The sequence below is a fragment of the Carassius gibelio genome, chromosome B23 (assembly GCF_023724105.1).
Source record: "Carassius gibelio isolate Cgi1373 ecotype wild population from Czech Republic chromosome B23, carGib1.2-hapl.c, whole genome shotgun sequence".
Lineage (NCBI taxonomy): Eukaryota > Metazoa > Chordata > Actinopteri > Cypriniformes > Cyprinidae > Carassius > Carassius gibelio.
This window is the reverse complement of record NC_068418.1, coordinates 3890185-3896184: the sequence shown is the minus strand read 5'-3', so window position 1 is coordinate 3896184 and position 6000 is coordinate 3890185. Positions and strand designations below refer to the sequence as shown.

General features: G+C 40.7%; 1 pseudogene; it reads left to right on the top strand.

Annotated features, from left to right (window-relative positions):
* Positions 1-5236: 5236 nt before the first annotated feature.
* Positions 5237-5405, top strand: LOC128012688 (uncharacterized; annotated as a pseudogene).
* The last annotated feature ends 595 nt before the right edge of the window (positions 5406-6000 follow it).

Sequence of the window (6000 nt, the reverse complement as noted above, 5' to 3'; positions counted from 1 at the left end):
TCTGTGCGGAATTACCACAGACAATGCAACCAATATGAAGAAGGCCTTTGCAGAGTTCCCTTGTGTTTGGCTCACTTGTTTTGGTCACAATTTAAATCTGGCCATTAGCAAAGCCTTGAAGATCCAAAGGGTTAAATCTGCAGTAAGGGCATGCAGACACTTGATTCAATGATTTTCTCGGAGTTGGAAAAGGAAAAGAGGATATATATTTAAAAAAAAACAGGTAGACCTGGAACTCCCTGAGCATGCCCTCATCCTTGACGTGGTAACAAGGTGGGGATCAACTTACGAGATGATCTCCAGGTTCCTTGAGCAACAACAGGCTGTCTGTGCAGTCCTGGCTAGTGACAGGAGTACATGGCATTTCATGCCAAAAGATAATGACATTGCCACTCTTGAGAATGTCAATCAGCTCCTTCAACCACTCTATGACCTCACTGATGCCTTGGCATCAGAGAAACGGGTCACACTGTCATCACTCACACCGGTACTGGAGCACATTTGCAGCAAAATTCTCTCTGAGCAAGCTGAAGACAATCTACTAATCAGACAGATGAAGCAAGTAATGAGAGAAGACGTGCAAGGGCAGAGCAGGTTGAACGAGTACTACAAATCTCCAGCTTTGTGGATGCATGATTTAAAGGAAGCTTCTGTAAAAACCTGGATGACACAGTTGAGGCATGTGTGGAAGAAGCTGTGAATCATGCAACAGCAGTTCCTTTGGATAGAGAACATCTTCAAGCAGAAAGAGGAGAAAATTGGGCAGAAGCGGGAAGCAGCAGTACTACCACCACCACTAAAAAGAAAGGAAAAAGTCTATCTGGTTTGCTACAGCGAATCACTTCATCTAGGCAGAACAAGGCAACCTCAGAAAATGAGAATGTCAGTGATAAGGTGCTGTCTGAAATGACAGTACAAGTCTCTTTCAAGCATCAGTGTGGACACTGACCCACTGGCATGGTGGAAAATGCATGCTGATGAATGCCTCTTCTGGCAAATGTGGCAGAAAGTATCTTTGTGTCCCTACCACGAGTGTACCTTCGGAGAGGATGTTTAGTACAAGTGGACACATTCTCTCACCTCAGCGGTCAAGACTGAGCCCTGAAAATCTCAACATGGTTACATTTCTTCATCATAACTTGACTTGAAAAAAAAAGCAGAAAAATGCATGCTGCTATGATAATCTCAGGAAAATATTAACAAACATGACCCTGCACATTTTTCTCTCCCATATTAAAGAGGAAGGACAGTTTATTGTTGAGAAATAACCTATTACTTATTTTGTTCAAATGGGAGATGTGTAGCTTTATTTTTATTTTTATTCCAAAAGGTAGATTCATACTTCCATAAAGTTTTCTTATTTTCATAAAAAAAGTTTGTCACAATAAACCATGTCAACCAAAAACCATATCTGTTTTCATTTCAAGGGTCATTGTTGTTGATGATGATTATAATAATAATGATAGTTTAATATTGTATACCGTGAAACCTTGATATTTTTGGAGACGATTATCATACCGTGAAAATCTCATATTGTTACAACCCTACTCTCAACGGCTCAAAATCATCTATTAACGGTGCAATAAACCGATAACACAATACTAGACTGCAAAACAAAAGCATCCCAAAACAGAAACTCTAAGAGAAATTAAAGACTTTGACATAACACAAGAAAAACTTTAGATTTTCTTACCTGACTGGTACCTCTTGCTCTCCTCCGCGCTGTCATCAAATGCGTTGGAAATCGTCACTTCTTTTTTTTTTAATGACAAAATTAAACACTTTACGTTAGTTTAATGATTGATGATTAAGTAAAATTGAAAATGAAACAGTTTAAGTAGATTAAGCACAATACAATTGTGTTTTGGCGGAAAACTAAATATGTTTGTGTTGTTTTAACAAAATATATCTAAGTAAAACGAACAGTGCCACAAATCAACAAATTTTTTATAGTGTAGATAGCTCCTTTTTGGAAGATCTAAACCGTATGTGGCCTGGCGAATCTCCAAATGAAGTCTCTTTTCTGCACATTATGCTAAGATCATCGTCGCAGAAAGAACCGCAAGAGTCTTTCTTTGTGGACTTTGAGGCGACGAGTACTTGCCCCCCTGATCCTAGCATCTCTGGGGAAAGGGAGAGGCAAATGCAACATGAGGTGATGTGATTTTAACCTAATTCTGCATTTTTTTATCTTTGTGTTGTTTCTTATATGCTTGCATTTTAACCATACTGCTCACGGCCCTCACTATCTCTACAATCAATGTGAGAAGTGTGAGATCCACCCTGATATGCACAGAATGTTTTATCATATTTAACATTTTTTAAGTCAGATATATTTTTATTGCAAGAGTGTGCTTTGCCCTTTTTAAATAGCTACAGGAAGTGGGTGGAGATGTGGACCATGGGGCCCTCAATATGGAGTGGTTCCAACTTCAACATGAACGATGGTGTCGCTATTTTAATCAACAATTCAGACATCACGGTCAAGGATAGCACTGTGGTGAGGAAAGGGCGGGCACTTTTAGTGAAACTGACTTTTTTAGGTAAAGATTTTAATATTCTAGAAGTGTATGGTTTTACAGAGAAAAATGACAGACATGAACTTTTAGAGGAGCTGCAGCCCCACATGTTAGGTAGGGTTCCCCTAGTGGTAGCAGGGGATTTTAATTGTGTTTTATCAAAAACAGATAGGAAGAGAGTAGGAGAAGATTTTAAGGTCGATAAGACATCAGTTATATTGCAAAATTTATTCAAGGATTTTAAGTTAGGTGACTGTTTAAACAACTGCATCAAAGAGAGGAGGGCTTCACCTGGTTCAGTGGTGATGGTACCAGAGCCTCTCGAATTGACTATGTTTTTACAATGGAATGCCCGCCAACTGATGCAACATTGACCCTCTCTTTGTTTCTGATCACATGATGCTGTCTTGCACCATTTCACTTTCCACGGGTGTGATGGTAGGAGGAGGGTTGTAGAAGCTTAATTGTTCCCTATTACTGGGTGAAGAAGTGGTCAGAGAATATAGGGAGCAGTTCAGCCAATGGCAGACCCTCCAGGACTTTTATGACTCACGAGCACAATGGTGGTAAATGGTTAAACAAAGGACAGGACAGTTTTTTTAGAAATATAGGAAAAAGGGAAAAGAACATGGAAAGAAGATGCATGATGGGGCTGCAGAAAAAACTGCAGAGATGTTTTAACCTTTTAAACGGTGGATTGGATTTTACAGAAGAGATTAAAGAAGTCAAAGAATAAATGTCAGTTTTATTTGAAGTTCAGAGTAGGGGTGTAATTTTAAGATGTAAAGAAGTAACGGCACAGAAGAGATTTTAAAGGAAACTGAAAACTTTTATAATAACTTATATAGTGCAAAAGAGGCTCACAGTGGGGTTTTAGAGGAAGTTTGAACCTTTTTAAATAAAAAGGTAAAGAGCCCAGATGTGCTTTTATCCCAGGATTCTACAGTTTTAGAAATTCAAAAAGCTTTAAAAGATTTTAAAAAGGGGAAGTCCCCTGGCATTGATGGACTTCCCTTTGAATTATATCTGATTTTCTGGGACATTTTATCACACAAACTGTTGACAGTTTTTAAAGAATTTGAGACTCATGACAGACTCCCTGACAGCTTTAGAGTAAGGATAGTTTCACTATTACACAGAAAAGGAGACAAGACTGACAACTGGCAACTAATCACGCTTTTAAATTTCGATAGTAAACTTTTTAGTAAGATTTTAGTGACAGGCATGTCGACTGTTTTAGAGGATGTGACCCACTCGGATCAAGCTTGTGCTGTGCCCGGAAGAAAGATAACAGATAACTTAGTGCTGATTAAAGGTGCCATCTGTTACGCGAGAGACAGAAATATTCGGCTAGTAGTCCTAAATTTAGATTTTGAAAAAGCATTTGATCAAGTATCGCATCAGCGACCTGTGCTTTATACATGGACAACGTAACTCTTTTAGCCATGGACGTTTTATCCATACGAAGAGCACTGGACCTGACTGACTGGTACGTTCGGGCCTCAGGCGCCAAACTCAATAGAAACAAGTCCGAGGCCCAGCTCTTCAGGCCGTGGGGAGACGTGGACACAGGAGGACTTGATTTGGTTTTTAAAGACAACGATTTTAAGATTTTAGGCGTTAAATTTGCTAAAGACGGAAGTGGACGAGAAAACTGGACTGACTTGCTAGGGAAAGCTAGGATAAGAGTGGGGTTTTGGGGACTAAGACAGTTGACAATTGAAGGTAAAATTTTAATTTTTAAATCTGTTATTTTACCTTTAATGTTACTTGTTTGTTCTGTTTTTATCCCATCTAAGGAATTCCTGATGGACCTAGAGAGGGCAGTTTTATTTCCTGTGGGGGTCCAAGTGGGAAAGATTGAAGAGGGATGTGGTCGAAAAGAGACCGGAAAATGGCGGAAAAGGCCTCCCAGACCCCCACCTGTTTTTATGCAGCCGCTTCACCACCCTCCACATAACATATGCTGTGACCCCATCCAACAAGAATTCACAAACTCGACAAAAACGTGTTTCTCTTGTGCAGGACTTGGAACTGGTGAGTCAAGTTCCAGGCCTCACACTAGGTGAGGCCAAACAAGTTTGGAGGAACGCTGCCCACCCCGCTCTCCAGAACAGGCAAAAGGATTTATCATGGATGGTGGCTCATGAGATCCTCCCGGTCAGGGCTGCAGGGGTACCGGACGATGATATTCGGAAGAGGGGGCCGGGGTCGCACAGAGAGGGTCCCAGCAGGCACCGACCCTGGCTGCCTGTAGATGCACCCTCACCACTCTGGCTAAGGGAACAGTGGGCCGTAGGAGAGGGGATCTCCGCTGAGCCTATAAAGTAGCATCTCATGTCCCTGTTCTGAAGACCCACTTGATAAGGACTCACCCCCAGTCTTAAACAACAGATGATTTTTAATTGGTGTTTTTATTGTGTTTTATCAATGAAATTGGTTTTATTAACATATATATATGAGGCTTGTATGCTTTTTTAATTTGTATTTTACTTTTGAAAACGATCGCACCTTTTAAACACACCTCAAACATGGACTTTTAAAAACAAGCAAAACACTGTGGTTTTAATCAAATGCTTTTTAACAATGATTGTTTCTTTCATTTTACCATGTGTATTTATTATATATTATATTGCTTGTTTTATTGTGTGCTTGAAAATAAAAAATGTGTGTGGAAAAGTAAAAATGCAAATGGGAAAAATGTAAAGGTGACAATAAAACCTTTTCGAAAGAAAATCTGTTCTTATCAGTTTATCTGATACATCCCCCATCCGGGGACTACATATTAAATGGATTTTTAGATCACGGAGCTGGAGTCGGGGCTTGCTCTGTCCACTCCACGCATTGGCCTGGTATTGCAGTGTCTCCAGGAACGGTGTGTGCTTTCCCTTTTTGGGGAATGCCATTTATTGTGACGAATAGCAGAGCAAGTAATGAGGTCTGCCTTTGCAGGTCCTGTGGTTTATTGCGGACTCTCTTCTGAGGCACCCCGCTGAGGTGTTGGACTCTTCCACTAACGATGCTCCCACCTGAGGACTCGGAGTCTTTCACTGACGAGGTGATGTACAGCCTAGCTGTAGCTGTCTCCATGTTTGTTTTTGATTGTGTTTTTTCAAAATATATTAGTTTTTTTACACTTACAGTGCCAACTAGTGGCCTTTCACAGCACCCTTTTTCACCTGACCGCTGACTGAGCCCTTGCACAGGTGTGCCGATTTGGGTGAAGGAGTCTCATTCCTTCCTGGAGTTATAGCCATTTGAGCCACCTCGGCCACACCACCTTAGCACGTTTTGAGGTTCCCTCGCCAAGGTGAATGGAAATTTCTTTTTTTGGATGATTTTTGACAGTCAGACTCCAGAGGAGCATTCTGTGCTGATTTGGGTGGGACTGGGCCAAATACCTGCTGCTAGTTTGCAAAAGAAGGTTTTCGACAATATCCAAAACACACAAAAATTTTGTCAGAGCGACGAGCCAATCTGA